Source organism: Sus scrofa, chromosome 15, assembly GCF_054392235.1.
Source record: "Sus scrofa isolate SSC_HxYL_T2T_F1_AM1 chromosome 15, Sscrofa_HxYL_maternal_Yorkshire_Landrace_v2.0, whole genome shotgun sequence".
Taxonomy (NCBI): Eukaryota; Metazoa; Chordata; class Mammalia; order Artiodactyla; family Suidae; genus Sus; species Sus scrofa.
In genome coordinates, this window is record NC_139397.1 from 22,331,889 (window position 1) to 22,358,342 (window position 26,454).

Sequence of the window (26,454 nt, forward strand, 5' to 3'; positions counted from 1 at the left end):
CAATTTTTCCTTTGCAACACAGAACTGAGTCTAAACAACACTGGGACTAATTAGTATAAATATGAATGTTAACCTTGTCAATAATAAATTTCTAAGTAAATTGTAAGACTATCTGAAAGGAAGAATACCCACTAATTTCCTTATAAATTAATAACAAAAGATTTAGTCTAAAATGGAGATAATTCTGACTTCAACGTCAACTTTTCTTAAGGTTAAGTTATCTTTGAGGAGCTAATCATTCTTGGGTCAAATAAACATTTATTTGACATTTGGCCAATCTGTCAAGTGCATTTAAATTTCCTCTTCTTCTTAAAATTTAGGTAAAACTAAGTATAAAACCTTTTACTATGGAATAACCACTTCCACAGAGTCATATTTTTGTCTATATGTTTACCCATCTGTCTGTCTACATCATTGTATCAAGGGGCCATCTTGCATGCTATTCACTGAATACATACATGCAACATTTGCTTATTTAGTTATGCATTTATTTGGAATGACTAAGTGAAAATTTTTTTCTTCATCTATTTTCATATTGTTGAATTTTTGTAACAGTTAACATTTTAATACAAAATAGTTTTGAAATATTCTTTAAACAAACAGCAACATAGCTGCACAAGATCAGGGCTGAAGTGTTTCTATCATTCTTTATTCAGTCAACATAAAATTATAAAGAGAAGGTATAGGGTTAAGCAAACCTTTACATTCTTTTAGTTTTAGTCTAGGGAACTATGAACCTCCTGTAGGATTTATGTTGCATTTGCCTAAATTTAGAAAGGATATTTTAAAACTCAGGACTATTTTTTTTAACACCCAGAATGTTTCTGATCCATTTCTCGTGCCTTTATCGATACACTTAGAAAACATAAAATTGTCTTCATTGCAAAAAATAAAATAGAAATATTAAGGTATTTGTAAGATATTTAAAAGCCAAATAGAAATTATTTGGAACTATTTAGAATTACAGATTTTATTGCTAGCTGTTTTGATATGATTGTAGTTCATTTTCAGAATTTTTCAGGTATTCATATTTAAAATCTTGCAACTGAGAATAAAGAATGTATGACAAATTATTTACATTCATAAAGATTGCTCTGCTGATTATAGCTTGACTTCAATTGGCTTCAGTAGATATGTACTAAGTGTCTATATTGCTGGATTTTTTTTCTTTTTTTTTTGTCTTTTTGACATTTCTTGGGCCACTCCCGCGGCATATGGAGGTTCCCAGGCTAGGGGTCTAATCAGAGCTGAGCTGCCAGCCTACGCCAGAGCCACAGCAACGTGGGATCTGAGCCGCGTCTGCAACCTACACCACAGCTCACGGCAACGCCAGTTCGTTAACCCACTGAGCAAGGGCACGGATGGAATCCGCAACCTCACGGTTCCTAGTCGGATTCGTTAACCACTGCGCCACGAGGGGAACTCCAATATTGCTGGATTTTTAATGCTCTAATTATCCAGATTATGTTGCAATTTCTCTTCTAAAGTCTTAAGTTTTACCAGGATGCTGTCAATAAATACACAGTGAATGTTGACATGCTTTGATACCTGAAAGACTTGGAATGTACTGCTGATTCTCTGCCCTGCCTTGTATATATTCTGTAGTCCAAGTTCTTTTGGACATTTACTTTCATAACACTCCTTTTCAAATATCTAACTTCAATAGCAGTTTTAGCATTTACAAAAAACGAGAATGGTAACTCTTGGGTTACATTTTCTCACACTGCATTTATTTAATGTATTAGTTAATGGAGAACATAATTTTCAATATTTCAATTTTAAAATTTCAAATTTACCTGGAAACACTTCAATATCGATAAAAAAATGACTTAGTTGAAACTATGAGAAATGACAGGAGAAATTTGTTTTCTCAACCAATAAAACACCTAAAAATTAGTAGTAGACATTTAACTAACTATAAGTGAACAAAAATTAGTTTTTTTCAGTAACCAGTACAAAAAAAAAAAATCCTTGGAGAACTTTTTTATTTGGAATTATTTCTAAATATAAGAATTGCTAGTTTATCTTCGTTCATAAGAGGTCTTCCAGTATAAGCTTTAACTTGATCTCCATGTTTAAATAAACTTAGACAAAAATCTTAGAAATATCCCTAACAGAACCTAACTCCCTACATTAATTTTCGATTTGTCTAAGAATTCAGAAACATTGTCTTAAGGAGATTCTGTTAAGTAAATCCTGTCATCTACCTTTCTGACTCATTTTTTAAAAATGAATGCAAGAAACATCCATCATGAGTAACTTGACTTTCTATAAATGTAACAGTTCATAAAAATCTGTGAAACTACTACTGGGAACAAACAAATTAAACAAATGACAATGTAATATAATAAAACTGCTGTTGTCCTCCTCTGGTGGAAGAATTGCTTCTTCTGTGGGACTAATACATCTTGCAGAAACAATTTTAAATAATATGTAACATATGGATTCAGCTTTTATTATTCTTCTAAAAGAAGACAATTATATTTATGTGATAAACTGTTCAGTGTTAGTAGCATGATGTTTATATTACTGGCCACTTAAATAATCTTTGACATGCTCCTATGCGAATCAGCAGCCCTCTTCTCTTGAAATTCCTCTTACAGTTTAAGTCCCGTCTCTTTACAGTGGTGCTCATGTGCCCTTCAGCACATTAGGACTCCCTGAGACCAGTGAAGAAAAAACTTTCTTACAGCGGACATGGCTAAGGTTCACTCATCTCCTCTCCCCTTCCACGCATCTTTCATTTGAGTTCTCTCTTATCTATGAAGAGAAAGTTGGGACTTGACCGCAGGTTTTGGTGGAATGAAAGGAAAGCAACTTTCAAAATTCAGCTTTTGCTAAGGGAATGATCAAATTGGTGTTATCCATAAAAAGTTTTTCAAGTACTGTCTCCTCCTCACCCATTGGCAAGCTGGTATGAGATGTATTTTACATTACTTTTAAAGAAAAAGCTTATGGGAGAGGAGAGAAACTTGTAGACATTTGCTGAGTTGTTTTCCACAATTTATCTAAAAATGCTTAATAAGAGCAGAGAGAAGTTTGTTTCTGCATCTTTCAGCGTGACTGCCCCCTCACCCACATAGACATTTCTGAAGGAGAGAAATGAATTTCCAAATTGTCATTTTGGCTCACTCATGGGTTGCTGCTGTGTGTTTAGATAACGCTTGTTAAAAAGTGATGGAGTTTGCTCTGCCGCCTTGTGCTTCTGTAACAAATCTCTTAGAGAATATCAGTTGGCTTAGTACTTACCCATGCCCCTCCTCATTGCCCTACTGAGTGAGTTGAATAATTCTAATAATCAAAGGCACAGAGTCTGCATCTAGTTTGGAAGTGAAACCATGGGTAATTTTCAAATGTGGTGCCCTCAATTTTTTGATGAACTGTCACAGAAACAGGAATTACCACAATTCAAAAATCCCATCCACTAGCGGACAGAGATCAGCATCTGTGGATGATTTCTTCTAACCCACTACCCTCAAATTTCCTTCCCTGCCCCCCTAATGAAAACACACCCCTTTTCCTCATGCTTCTAATTTAGCACAATCATGCCTCTTACTGGCCACTGCCTTGCAGGACACCAGCTGTCAAACACGTAGATGCAAGATATGGGGGTCTGAAATATAAAGCCTTATTAATGTAAAAGATGTGCATGTTTTATGTCACGGCCAATATCAGACTCACATAAGGCTGCTCAGCATGCAGAAGCAAGAACTCAACTGCCTCATAAACACTTGAAGGAATGCTAAATGGCAGTTATCACTTTCTAGAGTCTTTAGATGAGTAATCTAATCTAATCTCTTGTCTTTCAGAGAAAGAAGTGACCCTGTTCCCATCCTTTCTAATCCCCTCCCCACCAATGTGAGAGAAGCTCCTATCCTTGGACGGTTTTAAGACATTGTCTTTGAAGATGAGATTTTGGTTTTCCATAAATTCTGAGAATCTGAAGTTGGAGGAGATGCCAAGGGAGCTCAGAATGTGCCATTTCTGGAATTGGAGCAGCCAATTTCATGCAAAAATAAACTGCATTTTTTTTTCTTTTTTTGCAATAACTTAGACTCATTTATTTGTTTATATCACTTCTGCACTAGTCCTTATGCCAGGTGACAGAGGCAAAGGTGAGATGCAATACTTGCCCTAACAGAATTCAGGCTTTTCAAGTGAGAAGGCTGAGACAGGCAAATAAATAAGTAAATGAGTGTAAAATACTAAATGCTATGAGGAAAGTATGGCTAATGAAGGAAGACCAAAGGAGGAAAAGAGGGGTTATCTCTGCCCGAGGAATTTAAGGACAGTTTCAGAGATGTGATAGTTTTGATGATTTTAGCTTGATTTTGAAGGGTGAGCCAGGAATTTGCAGGAATTTATGGGGCTGTATTCTGGGAAGGACTAGTGTGTGCAGTGGTTCATAGTTACGCACTAGCAGGCATAGCAAGTTGCTATTTTGACACCATGAGCCAAGCTCCTTGTAAAGTTAAGCTACAGAAAACTGCAGCTTGTCTAATGAATATTATGGTATATTGGGATAGATGTTGCTTGGCTCCTGCATCTTTTGGCTTTTGTGGAGCTAATTAACTAATCGACTATGCTTGAAAACATGGATTCTGTTTAAGCATGTCTATGTTTGATCTGGGTTACCAGATCCATGTCCTTAGTTAAATTCTTTATATCACTACACCTCACTCTCTTCATTGGTAGAGGGGAATGATACTGGCACCTGTTACATAGGATCATTGTGATGATCAGCAAAATAATGTTAATCAAACAGTTGGCACACACAGCACCTAGCACACAGTAAGGTTTCAATAAACATTAGTTATCATTATCACTATCACTATTAAGTATCTGTTATGTCACAAGTGTTCTTCTGGGCATTTTGAGGGTAAACATATAGAATATGATATGATTGTATCCAGGAAGATCTAGATATTTTTGGATAAGGAGACAAGGTATCGAATGTAGAATTAGTATAAAGAGAAAATTACATACATTAATTATTATTACTATGTATTTATACATGTAATGAAAACCCCTATAAAATAGAGCAATTTACTTTTAGGAATTGATTACTATAAAATAGTATGTTTTTTTTCTAAAAAAAACATGTAAAGGGAGGAAGAGTAAGGAAATAAGGTGAGTTCATTACAAGAATTTGGAACTTGAGTTTTGAAAAATGGTCTAAGCAAGGAAATCTCAGGAAAACAAAAATCCCAGAACATGGAATCTGCTGGCACCAGCAAGTCATACAGGTGGATAAAAAGGTACCATTTTGTGCCTATAATAATTATACACTTGCTTTCAGGAGCATGAGATACATGTTGTGCATGGGTTGAAAATAATAAGATGCAGTCAACTTCTGGAGAAGGCAGTGAACTCTGGAGAATTTATCTGGCTTTTGTACTAAGAGATATAGGAAATGTTCAGTTAAATTTTGTCTTTTCATTTCTTGTCTAATTGCAATGGCACAAATGAAAGACTTGACCTACTAAATACTCTGAATTGGGACAATTACTTTTACCTATCTTTGACCCTCTAATTGAATCACTACTAGAAATATTAAACAGAGGAGCCCCCATTGTGGCTGAGTGGAAATGAACCTGACTAGTATCCATGAATATGTGGGTTTGATCCCTGGCCCTGATCAGTGGGTTAAGGATCTGGCATTGCTGTGAGCTGTGGTGTAGGTCACAGATGTGGCTTGGACCCAAGTTGCTCTGGCTGAGGCGTAGCTCTGATTCGACCCCCACCCTGAAACTTCCACATGCCACAGGTGTGGCTCTAAAATAAATAAATAAATAAATAAATAAATAAATAAATAAAATACTAAATAAGTACAAATATGAAACAGAAAAAAATGCTTGAGTTTTTCCTCTACCCTTAGAATACGCCATCAACCTAGTCTTCTCCTGGTTCTGTATCCAGATTGTTGGAAAATTTGGAAATAAAAAGCCTTTTCTCATGTCCCAGTGTTCTTCCTAAATAAAAGAGACAAATGTTCTAGTTCTGGGACTAGGTGGAGGAACTCTGCGTGGTGAGAGTTGGGAAAAACTCGGAACCTTATCTGTTGCTCATTTAAGTGTGTGCCCCTCTCAAATATTTATTAACCAAAATCAAGCTTCGTCCTTTATGTTTAGAGTTGCCTTATAACACTGGCCTCTCTTGACAAAATATCTGGCTGATTTTCTCCATGGGAGGCATCTGCTTTGAGCAGTTTTTTTCTGGAAATGGGGATGGATCTGTGTCGATCCACTCATGATTACAGAAACATGGATCTTAATTAAGGGCATGATTTACATCCATGGAATACAAAGGATCAAACGGACCCACACAGAGACTAGACATGCGGTGCTCCAGCTCAACTAACTAAATACTAACATTGTTTTCTCCAGGAGAGGAAACCATGGTAGGTCAAATTCAAACACATTCAGATTTACCAAGATAGTGTCTATAATTTGAAGCAGCTACAAGTCCTCTTCTAGCAAACCTGTGTTTGAATCAGTTGTCCATTCAATAACAAATATGAATGGCAACTTTACACCCTCTGATTTAACCATCCTTGGGAAGACCATGTACTCAGAGGTCTCCTATCACATTTTAAATGCTCTTTTAAATATTCAAATTATACAATTATGACTAATTATGCAATACACTGTATTTGATTACAAAATCATAATACAGTTTTGATATCATTGTCATCTTACAGCATTTGCCTTATGCTGTGGCATTTTGAGTATTTTTGATCAAACAGTATAAATAGTACAAGTTTTGCATTCTGAGCATCTTTAAACCCACTTTAAAGAGATTTACCATCAATGCACATTTTCCATTTCGCTGGAAAAAATAAGAACTTCATAGTGTGTATTATGAAATGTTAAATATTAATACTATTTAAAGTTAATAGTATGCCAAAGAAAATGGCTGATAATACATTATACAATTAAATGCCTATCATATTAGTTCATCTGTTAACAAAATAGAATAGATTTAAATAGAAGGTCTCTGGTTTTTAGTTTTTTAGCAAGGGTTGCCCATGTATAAAAGCTAAATTATTTATTCAATTTTTTAATTGCTGGATATATCAGTTTGCAGTTGTTTGCATTATATTTAAAAGCTTTGCTGTGTGTCCATCATAAAACAACAAAAACAAACAAACAAACCAGTTTTCTCTTTATGTATGAAGGCATCTTCTTCTGTACAGGTGCCACAAACAAGGACAAAAAAATATCAGCCAAAAAATCACCTTCCTCTATGTCTAGAGAGTCATTAAGGCTTTCTTGACACTCTGGAGTCACCAAAGAGCTCAATACTACTCTGTCAGACCCTTTACTAAACTATATTTGTTATCACACCTTAACTTGATTCTGGAGTACATGGTTCTACATCATTATTCTGATTCTCATAACATTTACCTTTGCCTGTCCAAGGTTAAGTCTTTCCTTTTTAATACTCTATGTTGTAATTTTATATATCTTGGTCCATATCTGCTTGTATACCTTCATGTACTTATTATTTTTTTCTTTTCAATGATGGTAGCCTAAATATTTTAAAAGCATGGTTTTGCTCCTAAAACATTTCAAAGATTACAGATTAATTAAAAGCTAAGAACATGCTGAGCCCATGATTGTACTAGAGTGAGCTAATGAATATAACTGGGATGCAATTACCCCTTTCCTGAACCTATCGATTATAGCAAAGTTTATGTACATCATCTCCCAAAGCAATTACTGCATGTTTAATAAAAGCTACCAAACCTGATGAAATGAATTCACCTAGAGAGTTTTAAGCATGTTCAAGTATTTCTTGAAGATAAGAGCATGGCTTAAGTGATGCCCAATGTCTCTTCCACACTCCAGTCTCCTGGTATGAGACTCATTGTCTTAACAGTAAAAATTAATCTACTCATTGTGGAAAGCATCCTACTTCTGGACCTAGTGCACCAAATTTCCTCAAGGGAGCATCCTTCTCCTCCATCCTGGTTCGTATGCTCTGGATGGTACTCTATCCCTACCTCCAAGTCTGGACCTGTGACCTTTGTCTAAACCAATTTTCCCATCTGATTTCCGTAGCCCCACTGGTTGATTCATGGACATTGGTTAATAAGCCAATTTTAGTCACTAGTACTCAAGCCTGTCAAGGAAAAAGATTCCTGATGAACTAGTTAGAAGTAGCCACTATATTGACCAAGAGATGCTGCAGCTGTTTTGCCACCCTGTAGAACTTGAGAAGGAAGCCAACATGGAGGAGATTAGAGCTGAAGGATCCAGAACTAGGTCCTGATGAGGTTGTTTAAGCTCCCAATTTTAGTCACGCTTGAATCTGGATTGCATTCTGCATTTTCTAGTTACATGAAAAAGTATTTATTTTAAGTCAGTTTGGGATTGGTTTTCTATTTCCTGAAATCCAAAGAATCTCAAATGATTAACTTGTATTTTTTACTTACTCTTACCATTAAGTTGCTGAGTTTTTCAGCACCTGCATTCTTACATAGTGAGAGATCAAATTTATCAATAAATAAAAAAAGTAAATGTTTTGTCCTTATCCTCAGTGAATAGGACTATATTTTAGCTGATACAAGGAATGGGCTGAGATCTTGTACAGATGATGATTTCATCTATTTTTTTCAGGGTCTGTCAAAAAATATGTCCTAATGAAAATAAATCTCATCAACCTGAGCCCAAAGTGAAAGTAAAGTGGAAAGATGTGGTTAGGTGTACCATTTCAATTTTTCTGTATTTCATGTGACTTGCTTTTATCTCTCAGTTAGGGGGTTTGTTCTATCCACAGTTAAATGACAGTTTTATAGACAGAAAGACAGTGTATATGGTCATCTGCTAAAGTCATTAACTGGGACGGGACATTTCTTGTATGGAAGATTACCTTAGTCTTCCTGTCATTCCACTGGGAATCGACTCATACATGGTTTGCCTAATGAAAAAGAGTCAACCAAACTAGTTAAGGCATACCTTCTGCCAAAGAGGGAATTTAGTGGGCAATACATGGATAATCTTAGTGAAATGGTTAAGTCTTTTTCATCTTACACATTGTTAGAGTCAAAGCTCTTTTTGCTCTTAAGCTTCTAGGACTTATCCTGAGTTCTTCATACTTTATCATATACTCCTTCCCTCTTCTGATTCTTCCATAATGTCTTTGCTATATTCTCTAGGAGGTATATTAAGATATGTGCTATCCTGCCTGATAAATGGATTTATGTTCATTATATTTCCTTACTGTGTAAACCTCAAATGAGATTTGTATTCTAATAATCAAATTTTATAAATCCAACACCATAACCCAGAAACAGAAAATTTGTGGCAAGCACATTTAGCATCTTTTTAAAAAAGTAATGCCCATGCCATACATCACTACTGGATCACAGGACTCATTCTCTTTAGGACACTGCTTCAGTATCCTTCTTAACACAACCATCTAGTCAGCCACTAACAATCAACTGTATTTAGTATAAGAGGTAAAATCATTTGTCTTTCCTGCTTTAGCCAGATGAATTGATTTTCTAATTGTGGCATTTCAGGCACAGTGAAATGGTGGTGGGAAATTATTTTGTATATAAAGAATTTTCTTCATTGGCACATAAGAATCCACCTACACTGCTGTCAAATCAGGTTAGTCCATGAGTATTTTAAACTTGTTAAATAAGAGATATAGATTTGGGTGTTACCGAACAGTGCTTTTTATATTGTCATTTGAATATGGATGTACTGAGTGACCTAAGTGAGTTTATATTCCACCTCCTCCAGTTTAGATTATTTATAAAATAATTCAGGGCACTTCTTTGTCGAAATAACATATTCCATCTAGAGAAGGCTAAATCAAGTACTCCAGTCCCTGCTTCCTTTTCCTTCCCTCTTGCCCCCAGAATATGACTATTCATATGGGAAACAAAATACAGGCACTATTAGAATGGTATCATCTCTTATTTACTTCACAAAACAGAATACAATATGGATTGCTGTGAAATACAAATGAACTGTAATCCTCATCAGGTTTGGAAATAATGGATTCAGGCTAACATTTCCAGAAGAAATATGAAGGCAGTATTCTAAATTTCCTATTCTTTCCCAAATGAGTTTGCACAAAATGTGTCGCTAAGAAGAGTAATGTGCCCATCACATAGTGAAATTTCCCACTTGCAAAATGAAAATGAAAAGTCTGCATTTTAGGATGGCGGATTTAAACACATGCACCATGCTGTTTGTACAGGAGGGAAAAGAAAGCTCCCCCTACTGGAGCATAAAAAGGCCTCATCACTTTCCTGCACCCCGTGGCTCTATCAGATGCAGTAAGGCACCGAAACATGGAGTCTTTCCATTATCCTGCTCAGAATCCTGGTTCTCTCATCAAAATATTGCATTTTCCTCATTTCAGTTAATTAAGAGACAGCTGAACATTTCACTATTGCACTAGTCTCAGCTCTGTCTTACTGAAATGGGGGATGCAAAGGTCTTGGTTGCAAACAGACTTTCACCTGAGACCAACGGTTTTATAATCCATGCCTCTAAGGGGGAAATTTAAAAAATAAATAAAAATAATCTTTAAAGTATGTACATATATGTGCCTATATATGGTTTTCACAACACACAAGTGCATGCAGATACAGGGATTGTGAAACTTAGCATGGAAGAATTTTACTAGGGAAATTATATGCGTGGAAAGAAAAGAGAACACACAAGCACACATATGTACACACCTTAAAATTATTTTCATTTCTTTTTCATACATATATGCGGGAGGAAATGAAAATAAGGAGTCACATGATTGGTGAGGGTTTTTTTAACTGTTTGGTTATTAGCGTTCATTGACAAAACTCTAGACATGTGAAACTCAGTATATATCTATTTTATCTTGCAAGCATAAGAAGCTAATGCAAATGTAAGAGGTTAGATCTTTAGTCAAACTAAAGATAAAAATATTTTTTTCCCATGATAATATATGAGATATACCACAATATGTTTTATCAGAAGGGCAAAGGAGTATATACTGAAAAGGATTCTAATGAAAATTTTCCTCAAAAGAATTTCTAAGCTTTCACAATTGAAGCATTTGCTGTCCACAGAAAAAACATCCACATTAACCAAAATTTAGAATATTTCTACTAATTATAGTAAGATAGGGGCATGGCTGAAGGGGACATTAAGAATATTTTCCATATCTTTTCACAGTTTTAGTGTTCCTGACTTAAGACTCTTTGGGGCACTCCTCTCTCATCAGGATCAATTGGGAAGCCCTTATCTTCAAGCCATCACAGAGAATTGGAAAACACTTGCCTTTGAAATAGGCTCAAGTATAGTTCTTTATTTTCAAGACAAGGCTCATATTTTCGTTCTTTTTATTCTTTGACATAAAACCTGGGATTTGTCACCCCTTCAGAATTAGCAAAAAATAATGTATTCTCTCTTGCTCCTTTGGACTAAGCAAATGACCTCTTCTAGGTTCAACAACAAAGAAGGTCTCTGAGGCTTTTGGCAATGGAGACTTGGTCAGCAAGGTTCCCACCCTGAGAAATCTGAGGCATTGCACTCACATGGTTTTGAGAATCATACTGATTGGATTTTTGACCAGAGGATTCCAAATTCCAAAATCTCTGTGAGGGTAAGGGGAGTGTCTGGGTGCTAGCGAGTATGGCTATAAAAACAGAGATCGTGCACGCAAGATGTTCTTTGCCTGTTTTCTTATCTCCCTTAATGGTTCAAATGCAACTATTTTCAAAAAAGGCCATCCATACAGTCTAGAAACCATCCTTGGTTATAACCACTACTGTTTACACACATTTTCAAGAAAATAATACAAACAGTCACAGACTGAAAATAGTTCAGAAAATTTTTCTCCTTTCCGATTTTATTAAATGTAAAATATAAAAGATGCAATTTTTCTATAAGTGGACAAAATATGATTACATCTGAGGTGAGTGAGGGAAGTATATGTCAGATTTGTCATTTCTTCCCAACAAGTAGAACTGAGTTACCTCTTATAAAGGAAGAGTGTACCTCTAAACACACTATACTAGGTATGTTGGAACCCATAAAATTTCCAATTACTGCTTCAGAATTTATTGTGCACATATGGAAAATAATACTTGTAAAACAGAAAGGGGTTTGTGCCTTGTGCTGTCAATACTGTGAAGGATGGGGTGATTATAAAGCAAATTAACAATACTTTTAAATGTGCATTCACTTATCTTTCCAATTAAATCCTTGTTAAACAACTGCACAGACAGTAATGGCGCTTCTGCAAAGCACTGATCAAGACAGTTTTATTGTAATTTTTACTCTGTAACAATTAATCAAGTAGGCATTTTCTTTATTATTAAATTATTTAGTTAATAAATATTCTCAATTGGCTAACATATTTGTAGTTTACATGTTATTTTTGATTTTCCAGCCGTGGAACATATTTGGGAATATTTCCATTCTCAAGCAGAGGGACCATTAAGGGATGTGATTTTATAAATTTCTTTTCTCTCGAAGAATAACTGTGAACAAGAGAAGTCCTTGAAACTTTAAACCATTGAAAAACCCTATTTCAACCATTTTATTTTGTAAAGGATGCAAACACATTGCTTTCAGCAGATAAGAAATGAGAGGTTTTGCTCTATGGCGTCTTTATGTTGGGGTAAGCATTAAAATTACCATTTTAAAAGTTCATTAATACCAGTTACAGACTTTTGAGTCATGAGGCTACATTTCCTTTTCTTATCCTAGTGAAATAAAAGAACCTGAACATTATTTCTTCTACAAACATACAAGGTGGTATAAATGAATACACAGATACATCTAAAATATTTTGTCCATTTTTCCATTTCCATTTTTTGTAATTTGGAGGTTTGAATGTATCGAGCTAGTATACTTCACTTTTAAAATGCTTTAGATGGTTCTTTATATTGTCTTTTGTATTTCAATTATATTTTAGATATTTTAAAATTTATGATTAGGAGAAATGACTAGATAACTAGATTAGTATTAAGAACAGAAATTACACCTGAATTTAGGATTCAGGAGGACTATATTAATTCAACAGTAAGAATAAACATATGAGAAGTATAGCTTTTTCTTGAGTCATAAAAAGAAAATTCCAGGCATAGCTGGTCTAAGAGGTGTGATTTGAGGTGAGTCAACATTTCTTGTTGAAAATACCCTATAAAGAAACCTGATATTCTCACTACTGGCCTGATTATAGAAGGCCCCTTATATTAGGCTATTATGTAGTAAAATGCCTGAACTAGTACACTCAGATTAACAGATTGTCACCTTGGAAAGTCCAAGCAAGCAGACTCTTGGGAATGGGGACGATAAAGTTCAGCAGAGGGTAAGAGGAAAGGGAGAGGGACGGAAAGAATAGAGAAACTGGTTGGGTGCTTTGGGAATGAGTGTGGAGGAAGTAGGCTCATTGAGGCTCAGTGTCTTTGGAGATGTCAGAGGTGAGGGTGAAGTGACTTGAAAGCTCTAAAGAACATGTGGTCCTTCTATGCTCTGATTGATGACTGACCCCAATTTCAAGTCAGGTAGCTTTCTGGGGTAGATGTGTAATGCTAACACCAAGGCATACACCTCTTTTGGCTGAGTATTTGGCAAGCACAAATTACAGGTTCTGGCAGGTACAACTTTACTGAGGGCCTAAAATGTGGTTGGCACATGATGGCATAATGGGAAATCCGCAGGTAAGTGTGAAGCTCTCTTCACTTCCCAGCATCTAACAGTCAGGAAAGGAAGAGATGCGATGCAAAATAGACTAAACCTATAGAAAGGGAGAAAATGTTTGCAAATGAAGTGACTGACAAGGGATTAATCTCCAAAATATATAAACAATTCCTGCAGCTCAATATCAAACAAATAAACAAACCGCATTAAAAAATGGGCAGAAGATCTAAACAGACATTTCTCCAAAGAAGACATATGGATGACTAGAAAAATAAAAAGGAAAGATGTTCAAGATCACTAAGTATTAGAGAAATTCAATAAAAACTACTATTAGGTACTACTTTACACCAGTCAGAATGGCCATCATCAAAACGTCTGCGAACAATAAATGCTGGAGAGAGTATGGAGAAAAGGGAACCCTCTTACACTGTTGGTGAGAATGTAAATTGGTGAAACCGCTATGGAAAACAGTATAGAGGTTCCTCAAAAAACTGAAAATAGAACTATCATAAGATCCAGCAATTCCACCCCTGGACATCTATCTAGAAAAAAAATGTGTCTTGAAAAGATATACATACTCCAATATTCACTGTTGCAATATATACAGTAGCCAAGGCATGAAAGCAAACTAAACATCCATCAGCAGAGGAATGGATAAAGATGCGGTACATACATACAGTGGGATATTACTCAACCACAAAAAAAGAATAAAATAATGGCATTTCAGCAACATGGATGGACCCAGGAATTATCATACTAAGTAAAGTTAGACAGTGAGAGACAAACATCATATGCTATCACTTATATGTGGAATCTAAAAAAAAGGGTACAAATGAACTTACTTGCAAATTAGAAATAAGACTCACAGACTTTAGAAAACTTATGGTTACCAAAGGAGAGAGGTAGGGGGGCAGCAGACTTGGGGTTTGGGATGAAAGTTTTCTAAAATTAGGTTGTGGTGATGGTTGTACAACTATAAATATAAAATAATTCATAAAAATAGACTAAACTCAGTACTTAACTACAAGTACAAAATGCTACAGGAATACAGTGAAAGAAGAAGCTAATTCCTCTAGAGATTTATTCCAGGAATCATGAGATTTCTCTTAAGCAGGTGAGTTTATCCCTTAGCAAAACCAATGGCCGTGTGCCTTTTGCTCAGAAAGACAGATCTACTGTTCCTTCCATTGGGGCCAATCAAATAATAACCTACATACACACTCTAGTCTCTAAGGCTGATGGCACATGGAATTCCAACATCTTGAGCAGAGAAAGGAGAGTGACTGTCCCTTATGACTGTCAGAATATTAAAGGAATGAATTAATTAGAAGAGAGAACAAGGCACTCACTAAGGAAAAATGTAGCAGGGAGTGGTGAGACAAAAAGACAAACGATCTAGAGAAATGTAAAAGATGAGATAGTGAAACAGCAAGAAAAACTGCTATTTAAACAAAATTATTCCAATGGGCTTTCTAGAATCTCATGGACATTATGTTAAGTAGACTATCATGCACCCTGCTCGCCCTGTAGGCTCCGAGATGGAGACCAGGCATTAAAAGACCATAGCCGGGCTTTAAATATAGTTCATCTCTAGATTACCATGAGACATGTGGTGACCTCTGGAAATACCAGCTGAATGAGACAAATGCACCTTTCAGCAAGTCGTTAAACTCATCAGGATTTTGGTTCATCTACAAAGTAAAGAGCTTTCTTATAAAGATCTGGTGAGATTGAACTGAAAATGCTTTAGAAAACGCAGGTATGGACATTCCCCTGGCACCTTCTAAGTGGACTTACCTAATTCTTTGAAACAAAACATGTATGTCCTTTGTTATTTCAAATTTGTGTTAATTATAGGATATTAGAAAATGGTTTAGAAAAAAAGAAGACAAAGTCACTAGTACCTAGTCTAACATTTTATGCATTTCTTGCCATTGTTTCCACAACAGAGTTCAGGAATATGCAATGAAATAGTCCATTTAGAGAGTGATCTCTAGCATGTGCAAAATGCCCCTTCTTCTTTTTAAAGAAAATGTCCCAACTTGGGATCTGATCAATACATTAATTCAAATGTGTAGAGACTCTATCAGGTGTAAGATATTCTTCGAAGTGAGGGACAGACAGACTTAAAAGATATAATCTCTTCTCTTAAGAAGTGTTCAGTGTGTTGAGAAGATAAGATATGCACTTAATTTTTGCTAATTACATTTGATAACAAACACAATGTGAGATTTTTGTGATCTGAGTAGTTAATATGGGAATTAACAGGAGCAGCAATTCCTCCGGGCTATGGTGATCCAGGGGAAATTTGAGTGACACTTAAATAAGGAAGACATGAGATTAGCCCTTTATGAAATATTCTTTCCTTTTAAAAGTTATATACCTCATTGTATTAAAATAAAGGTCTCCATTAGAATGGGTGTCAGGAACACATTTTGATATAACTTCCATTTCTACAGGCATCCCTTGAAGTTATAGGTTCAGTTCCAGAACACAGCAATAACGTGAATACCACAATAGACTGAGTCACATAAATTTTCTGAACTTCCAGTGAATATAAAAGTCATATTTATACTATACTTATAAGTCTTATAAGTATGCAATGTCATGTCTACAAAACAATTAATTTTAATTCAAACCTTAATTAAAAATACTTTAATGCCCCCCAAATACTAACCATCATCTGAGCTTTCAAAGCATAATCTTATTGTTGGTAGAGGGTCTTGCCTTGATGTTGATGGCTGCTGACTGATCTGGGTGATGGTTGCTAAAGGTTAGGGTGGCTGGGGCAGTCTCTTAAAATAAGACAATGAATTTGCTGTATTGATAGACTTCCTTTTACAAACAAGTGCTCTGTAGCATGAAATGCTGTTTGATAGCATTTTAGCCAAACTAGAACTTCTTTCGAAATTGGAATCAATCCTCTCAAACTCTACCACTGCTTTATCAATTAAGTTTAGGTAATATTATAAGCCTTTGTCACCATTTCAAAACTCTTCACAGCATCTTCACCAGAAGTAAATTCCATCTCAAAAAACCAGTTTCTTTGCTCATATATAAAAATCAACTTCTCACCCAATCAGATTTCATCATATGATTGTTGCAATTTAGTCACATCTTAGGCTCCACTTCTAGTTCTCTTGCTATTTCTACCACATCTGCAGTTATTTCCTCCACTGAAGTCTCGAACCCCTCAAAGTCATTCACAAAGTTTGGAATCAGCTTCTTCCAAACTTCTACTGATGCTGATTTTGACCTCTTCCCATGATTCATTAATGTTCTTAGGGCATCCAGAATGGTGAATCCTTTCCAGAAGGTTTTCAATTTACTTTGCCCAAATCCATCAGAGCAGTCACTATCTATAGCAATATATATATTTATAGTATTGCTATGTGTGTATACATATTTTCTTTTCACAGCTGCACCTTAGCATATAGAAGTTCCCAGGCCAGGGACTGAATCAGAGTTTTGGCCTACACCACAGCCATGGCAACACTAGATTCGAGCTGCAGCCAAGAACTACACTGCAGCTTGCAGCAGTATGCTGGATCCTTAACCCAGTGAGAGAGGCCAGGGATCAAACATGCATCCTTACAGAGACTTAGATCCTTAACCTGTAGAGCCACAATGGGAATCCCAGCCACTATACAGTTTTATGAAACCTATTTCTGAAATAATAAGCCTTGAAAGTCAGAAGAACTCCTTACTCCAAGGGCTGCAGAATGGATGTTGTTAGCAGGAATTAAAAAAAAATCATTAATCTCATTGTACATCTCCACCAGAGCTATTGGGTGTCCAGGTGCAATGTCAATGAGCAGAAGTATTTTTAAAGGGATATTCTTTTTCTGAGAAGTAGGTCTCAACATTGGGCTAAAAGTATCCAGTAAACCGTGTTTTTCAATAGATGTGCTGTCGCCCTGACTTTGTTGTTTCGCTTATAGAGAGTAGAGGCAGAGTGGATTCAGTATAATTCTGAAGGGCCCTAGGATTTCCAGAATGGTAATTAAGCATTGGATTCACCTTAAAGTCACCAGAGCATTAGCACCTAACAAGAGAGTCAGCCTGTCCTTTGAGGATTTGAAGCCAGGCATTGACTTCTCTTCTTTAGCTATGAAAGTCCTAGATGGCATCTTCTTCCAATAGAAGTTGTTTCACCTGCATTGAAAATTTGTTTTTTAGTGTAGCCATCTTCATTGATTATCTTTACTAGATTTTCTGGGCAACTTGCCGCAGCTTCTACATCAGCACTTGTTGTGTCACCTTGCGCTTTGATGTTATGGAGATGGCTTCTTTCCTTATACCTTATGTACCAACCTCTGATAGTTTCAAACTTTTCTTCTACAGCTTCCTTACTTTTCAGCCTTTGTAGAACTGAAGAGAGTTAGGGCCTTGCCCTGGATTAGGTTTTGGCCTAAGGGACTATTGTGGCTGGTTTAATCTTGTATCCAGACCACTAAAACTTCCTCCATATCAGCAATTAGGATGTCTCACTTTCTTATCATTCAAGTGGAGTTGAACTTTTAATTTTTTAAAAGAATTTTTTTTTTTTACATTCAAAACCTGGCTAACTTGTTCAAGAGGCCTAGCTTTCTGCCTATCATGGATTTTATCATGCATTCCTCAATAAGTTTAACCATTTCTAGCTTTTGACTTAAAGTGAGAAGCGTGTGACTCTTCCTTTTATTTGAATACTTAAATGCCTTTGAAGGATTATTAATAGGCCTGATTTCAACACTGCTGTGTCTTAGGGAACAGCAAAGTCCATGGAGAAGGAGAGACAAGTGAATGGTTGGTTGTGTGGGATAGTCAGAATATTTATGGATTAAGTTCACTGTCTTACATGGGCATGGTTAGTGGAGCCCCCAATAATTACAATAGCAGCATCAAAGATAATGAATCACAAATCACCATAACAGTAGTTATAATGAAAAAGTTTGAAATATTTTGAGAATTACCAAATGTGACACAGAGACACAAAGTGAGCAAATGCTGTTAGAGTAATGACGTTGCTAAACTTGATGTACAATAAAACAAGGCATGGTGTAGCATATTCCAGTATAACTGGCTCATTATTTTACATGATTAACTCATCCCAAAATAAGAGATAGTCTTATTTAAGATGAGAAAGTTGGCCTGTGAAGGTAAGTGACTTGAGCAAGAGGACACTTGGGGGTGATACGGAAACTGATCCAGGCTTTCTAACTCCTGGACCTCAGTATTCTCATTGCACTTAACTGCCTAAAGGAAAAGAACAGACTTGTGGTTACCAAGGGGAAGGGGGAGGGAGTGGGATGGGTTGGGAACTTAGGGTCAATAGATGCAGACTATTGCCTTTGGAATGGATTAGCAATGAGATCCTGCTGTGTATCACTGGGAGCTATGTCTAGTCACTTATACATGGAGCATGACAATATGAGAAAAAAATGCATACATGTTTGTGTAACTGGGTCACTATGCTGTATGGTAGGAAAAAAATGTATTGGGGAAATAACAATTGATTACAATAAAAAAAAGAAAAAAAAAAGAGAAATTGTTCAAAATTCACATAGAACAGGAAACAGATTCGAATATGACATTTACCTCATGTAAACCAGTTACCATTATTACATCTTGACTGAACTACTATAAAACCTCCTAGCTGTTCCCCTATTTCTATTTTTGTCCTCTACAATTTATTCTCATAGAAGTCAGAATGATTTTAAAATATATAAATCAAATAAGATCATTTCCTGATTATTCCCCCACCCCCCTCCATCCCAGTGACTTTCCACTGAATTTGTAATGAAAGACCAAGCTCCTTATCTTGATCTGCCAGGGCCTCCCTGGGCTGGCTTTGGCCCCCTCCTTGATGTCTGTGTACTGAAGTCATCCAAGCCCTCATTCCCTTGGACCAGTTTCCCTTTGTCTGCTCTGCTCTCCCCTCCCCATCTGTGTTTATCTCTCTTTCCTGTCAGGTCAAGTCTCTGCTCAGATGGCTCCTTCTTAAAGAGATCATCCCAGACCATCCAACATGAGGACTTTTCTGCTCACCTACCAACCCCCACCAGTTAATCTAACACATCCCCATCCTGACTCTCAACTTGGTCTGTAGGCATCTGGTGTATCTGATTATTATTTCTCTTTTGGCACCAAAATGAACAGTCTGCCAAAGCCTCATGCCTCAGGGTTCTCCTCAGTACCCAAAAGGAGCCTGACTCACAGAAGGTTTTGGACAATATTTTTGAATGAATACATTCCCATTTGAAGTTGTTCTTAGGCTAATTAAAGCCTTATTTTATTCCCTAGACTAATTTTCCTCCTTTCTTAACTCTTCTCATATACTTTTCTACTCATATACTTCTTCTTGTATATTTTTTGGCCAAAGTGGGACTGACAGAGTCTTAGGGAGAAGCAATGTCAATGAGAGAAATCACACTGTGGAAATTCATATAAGACAGGTGAGTCCTGAACATGGTCTTACCACTTGGGTTGGAAATCACCCATTATTTAGGGGGTCTTTCTTGGCAGAATGGGCCAGGCTATTATGGCAGGCTCTGGTCGTCCATCTTGACAGCTGCCTCTTTTTTTGTTGTCAAGTCTTTCCTATATGGTCCATGTCAGACAATCAGATTGTGACTATAGTGGAGGTGGGAAGTGGGGAGAAGTTTATGGGTCATTGGCCCATCTGGACACGGACTCTCAAATTCTGGAGTTTTTTTCTTGGGGCTGCATTTTTTTCTGGTCCTAAAAGCTAAAGCTACTGTTCAATTAGAGCCTAATCATCACTGGTGGTCCAACATTACTCATTAATTTACTTATGGAATTTATTCATATTCAACAAAGACTTATTTGAAGGATATTACATGACTGGTCAGTAAGAACAGGATACTCAGGTGACCAAAACAGACAAGATATTGCTTGTATAGAGGCCACAGTGTAGAGAAAGAAGGCAGTCACTGAAGCAACAAATGAAAAGCAAGGCGGTTTCGGAGAGTATTCATTCTGAAGAAAATAAAATAGGGAGGTGGAGAGTGACTGGGTGGGTAGGGCAGAGGCATGTTTCAGACCCATTAGTCAACAAAGGCCTTGCTAACAAGATGATTTGAATATTTAGAAGAGTGGGTGGTCTTGGGGTGGGGGGGGAGGGGTGTGAAGGAAGCACGGTTCAGGTACACAAGAGCAAAAGCCAAAGCCCTGGGAAGGAAATGAGCTTGATGCATCTAAGGAAGGAAGGAAGCTAGGATGGTTGGAAAATAATGAGATGAGAGAAAGAGTGGTACATGGTGAGATAGGAGAGGTAGGAAGGAAAAAGAATCTGGAGCCTGCAGATCCTAGTATTTTCTTACTAATTTAAATTGACTAGATTAGCAGTCTTCTTGGCTATTGGATTTGAATATCCATGGTAATACAGGCCCTATGTCAAGGAGGACTTCATCTGTTGTATTTACTGCTGCAATGAGAAGTGGTTTTTGGTTCTTTGATGTTAAAAAGAAGAAAATGTTTCTCTTCCCCCTCCCCAGTGGTAAATTGAATCCAGCAACCAGCAATATATTCTTTGTAGTAAGTTTAAAATAGGTTCACTCTCTGACTTCAAAACATATTAACTTTGTGACCTTAGAAAAGTTACTTAGTCTTTCTGAAACATGATTTTCCTGTGTGACTAATGTGGATAATAAAGTTCATCTACTTTGCAAAACTTTATGAGGGTTAGAGGTAACTCTGAATGTGCATACCTGCCATGTAGTAGATTCTCAATTAAATATTAATTATCATCAGCATCAGTATCACTCTGTTGCATATTTTAAATATTATTTACTATTTAGTTTTGTTAGCAAGTCCTTAGGTAAAATATCTTTCCTTTTCATTTATTCCTGAATCTATAATATTGGGAAAGGACTGCAGCTCTGAAAAATGTCAGTAATTTAATCATAATAATAATAAACATGTTACATTCATGGCATTCATTTCTTAGTTATACTCCAAATCATAACTCAGAGTTCATAAAAGTTAACATTATTACATCAATCAATAATCAAAGCGAACACCTCTCATCAGTACAAAATTGGTTAACAAAAAAAAGGTTCAGAGTATATTTCTGCTTTACTTAAACATGAATCTCACATGTCTTATGGCTTGTAGGTCATGCCTTCTCTAAATAAGTAGAATAGAACTAGCTGGGTCTTGTGCAAGGATTCCCAAACCTGGCTATGCACCTGGCTCACCTGGGAAGTTTTTCAGTAAAAACACATACATATAGCTCCAATCTCTGCCCTTTTCCATCTGAAATTTTATGACTGGGCTCCAAAATCTTTTCAAAAGCTCTACTACTTAATTTTTGTGGCAGACAAAATTTAAAATGATCCTTGGTACTCCTGGGCTCAGTGATAAATGAACCCAACTAGTATCCATGAGGATGCAGGTTCTATCCCTGGCCTTGCTCACTGGGATTCAACATTGCTGTGAGCTGTGCTGTAGGTCACAGATGTGGCTTGGATCCTGCATTGCTGTGGCTGTGGTGTAGGCCAGCAGCTATAGCTCTGATTCGACCCCTAGCCTAGGAACCTCCATATGCCATGGGTACAGCCCTAAAAAGACAAAAAATAAAAATAATAAAAATAAAATGATCCCTGATTATCTCCTCCTTCTTGTGTTCATGCCTTATATAATCTCCTCTAGGGTATGAAGAACTGTGACTTGCTTCTAACCATCGGAATGCACAAACTTACTGAGCTATAACCTTTATGATATCTTAAAAAAGATTATAACTTCTTTAGTCACCGTTCTCTCTCCCTTGCTTCTTTGATAAAGAAAGCTGTCATGTTGCGATGGCTTATGGGGAGGTCCACAAGGCCTTAGCTGATAGCCAGTAATGATGAGGGCCTAAATTCAACAACCCACGCAGAACTAAATCCTGCCAACAATCATGGGAGCTTGGAAGCAGACCTGTCCCCACTTGAGCCTCCAGATTAGGACCTATGCCTGGTTGATACCTTGATTGCAGCCTTATGGAGGACTTGGCTAAACTATGTCCAGACTTCTGACCCACAAAAACTGGGAGATAATAAATGTGTGTTGCCTTAAGTAGCTAGTTGGTGGTAATATGTTATGCAGCAGTAGATAACCAGTACAGCTCTGAAATATAGTCAGGGTCAGGAACTAGTGTTTTAAAGCTTGATTAGAGCAGAAGTAAGTATGGTGTGTTCTTCCACTAATTTTTAATGACTACACATTAATTCTGATAGTGATGATAATGATTTATGGTAGGATGGATTTTTATAACAATCTTTAGGGATTTCCTTGAAGATAGGGAGTTGCACAACTCTGACAGATTTAATTTCTGGACTCAATTTCTGGACCCACTGGAAAAGCCACGACTAAATTAAAACCTAAAATTTCAGTAGACTTCACTCCCTTCTCCAGTGAACATGAAGAACAGGAGGCTGTTCTTGTGGAATCTGGAATCTCCCAAAGCCTAAGGTTAAGATAAAGCCAAGTTCCTCTTTTGTGTTCAGGAACCCCAAATTCCTACAAATTTGGCTAGGAATGAGACAAATCATTGGATAGCAGGGGGTCGCCAAAGAAAAATAATCTTATTATCATCAGAGAAAATGCCATAATATGGAAGCCAAAATCCAAAATGTTTTATTATTAACATTTAGTATCATATTATTATCAAGACAACTAAGTAATATTGCTCTGATTTCCTGTAACCACTTGTCATCTTAGTTAAAGTTAATACTGATTATCACTTGGATGATTCAGAATTTTTTAAATCTTCACAATTTCATGATCATCCCCATTTTGGAAATGAAGATTCTGTGCCTCAAAGGGTTAAGACAGTTCCCTTCAGATCAACAAACAGCTCAGAGTCAAGATAACAGGGTAGATCCGTGGATAATTAGCCAGTGCTCTTCCCCCACTGATGGTGTCCATCTTTAATTGTTTCACCAGAGTTCAATCAGCTCCTTATTGCTGGGTATGCAATGAACTATAGAATATAGTTCACCATATATATGGGTGGTATAATTTCACTTCATATTAAGTAGCCAGAAATTGTGTACTTTAGAGACTAGATGTCTTCAGAAAGTTGTAATTAGAATATTATGTGAAACTAAAAACTATATAAATTTGTATGCATGTGTAGAGCTTACTGTTTCAATGTCCATGTTTAGCATTATGTACTAATGACAAATACATTTTCTTAAGCAGCTAGAAAGCAATACAAGTTTTGGGTTCAATAATCTTTGAGCTCTTTGACTCAATGTAGCTGAAAAATGAGGTCTAAGAAAGTTTCCAAAGGCCTGAACCATGTTAGAGTCTGGCCCTTTTATGATCAAGTGATCTTTTCAGCTTTAATGGGAAAAATAAATCATTGCTAAAAGATAATCTTGACACATGAAAGCCAGAAAGGTGCAATATCAATGATTTGACTTACCAAAAAACCGCCCTGTGGAATAGGATAAAGCAAATAACATTGTTTTGTTGTTGCTGTGGTTGGCGGTGAGAGGGAAGTAGGCTTAAGGAAATACCTCGTTTTAAAAATAATAAGAGGTCAATATAAACTCACTTAATAGAAAAATGAATGGACTTGATACAAGGGCTATTTTATGAGAACAGAACTAGAAGTTTTGAAAGCCTTTTCCAGATCTTTTTCTGTTTCATCCAATTGCTTATTTCATGATGAAACTGCCAATTGTTCACATTCTTTCTCTCTTTCTTCTTCTTTTATTCAATTTTTGATGCTGCAAGTAATATGAAAAGCACAAGGATAGCTACTAAACTTAATGCTTTGCTTTCTTTGCTTTGTGGTACAAATCTATATAAAAGTAGTTTAGATATAGTTGGCAACACAAAATTGTTTCTCCAGTAGTTTATTTTCAAGGGAGCTTATTCTTAGCATGTTCAAAATAAGCAAATTCATCTCTTTAAGCCAATATTTAATTTGGACTATTATGCCAATAAGATCTGGGTGAATAAAGATATGCAAAGTACAAGACTGTAAATTAATGGGGAAAAAAATCCTTTTCCATTTTAAAATAACGCACACAATCGTATGCACACACACACGTACACACACCCACACACCCAATTAAGATTCTTGGCCATGTAGATTTATGGCATTTATATATTTTGTTCCTCTGGGTGTGAAAAAGTGAAGGAGGGTGTCCCTAAGAATGTTCCTTTAAATTATTTTTCTATATACAGAAAACATGTCTAAAATTCTGGTAAGAAGTAACTTCCTCTAGTTCAGAGAAATGCTTAGAGGGAATATTTGTTATTATGTACTAAGAAACACCAGTTTGGAAAATTCCCAGTCAGTTCTTCCCTTAGTGCCTCATAGTTCTCCTATTGGCTCATGGGCTTGGAAACTTCATAGTTAATATTTTCCAAAAAGGATGCCAGCCTTCCTTGTCCCCCACCCCCCTTTTTTTAAAGGTTAAAGAGAACATCGAATACCAAAGAGAGTCTGAACTGTATTTGGTGTTTGAGCAATGGCTAGAAGGGCAGCTTAAACCAGAATTTTGATGTCAGAGGGAGGGTTAATTCAGAATGTGCAATTTCTAAGTCCCACTGTCCAAAGTTTTCAAGACAGTTATGGAGCATCCTTAGTGCTAAAGCCTAGCCTTTGTAAAATTACGCGCACACACAAAAAATCATCACGTCACAGATCATTCCAAAGAATCAGTGCAGTGTCACAGGCTGATGACAAGTTGACATCTAAGGTCATAGTCTCGTTTTCTTTGGGGGATGCCCTCACAGAATGGAAGAGCCACATCGGCAAAATGTCACTGAAAGCTGTCACTAAATACAACAGACAAGGGAGTGCACTGCTCACTAATGCATCAACTGCCCAGGAAATCTAGAATCCTTGATGCCTTTCTTGAAGGTTGCAACAGAATATTTTGTTAAAGTAGCTTCTTAGTCCAAACATGGACCCTACAGAGAATAGCAGTGCCTGGCTTCTTCCTTACTAAGGTGTTTAGTGTTTTCCCAGGCATTTCTCTTTCTTTAAAGGTTTTAGCCAAACTCTTATAACAGTACTTGCCACAAATACCAGAAAACGGAAAGTCACTAACAAATGCATAAAGCATGAAAAGACTAGCCTCCACTTTTTTTTTTTTTTTTAATGGCCACACTGTGGCATATGGAAATTCCCAGGCCAGGGATTGAATCTGAGCTGCAGCTGCTGCCTATGACACAATTGTAACACTGCCCTTGGGATCAAACTCTTGGCTCTATAGCTACCTGAGCTGCTACAGTCTGATTCTTAACCCACTGTGCCACAGTGTGGAACTCCTGATCTCCATTTTTGTAAGGAGGTAGTCAGCAGTTAATGAATGGGAAATGCCAAATCACAGCAGTGATTTTCAGTATAGACTCTGAGGCAGAGATCTGGGATCTAGTCCTAGCTCCCTCACTTACTTGCCTGATGACTTTAGGACATTATTTAACATTTCTAAGCCTCAGTTTCCTCAACTGTAAAATGGGAACAATAATAGCACACATTTTATGGAATGGCAGAAAGGAGTAAATCAAATGATATATAAGTAAAGCACTTAGTAGAGTGCCTGGTACATAATAAATTATGAAAATACATTAGCTAATTTTATAATAATAATTATTATCATCATCATTACTAGTTATAATTAGGAAATGCTTTTCAAAGTGATCACTTTGAATTTAACTTGTATGCCATCTGATCTGGAAGTATAATAAGGGTATCCAATTCCTACTGATTTAGTGAGTCAAAGAGAAAACCAAAACAAATTGAATCATTCAACTGGTGTATTTAGAATTGCTGATGATTATAGTATTCAAGAAAGTT

The 26,454-nt window shown here is 36.5% G+C and overlaps 1 protein-coding gene across 7 annotated transcripts in view; it reads right to left on the reverse strand.

Moving 5' to 3' along the window:
• Window positions 1–26,454, reverse strand: part of ARHGAP15 (Rho GTPase activating protein 15) — a 623,564-nt gene that overhangs the window by 171,836 nt on the left and 425,274 nt on the right. The window lies entirely within an intron of this gene.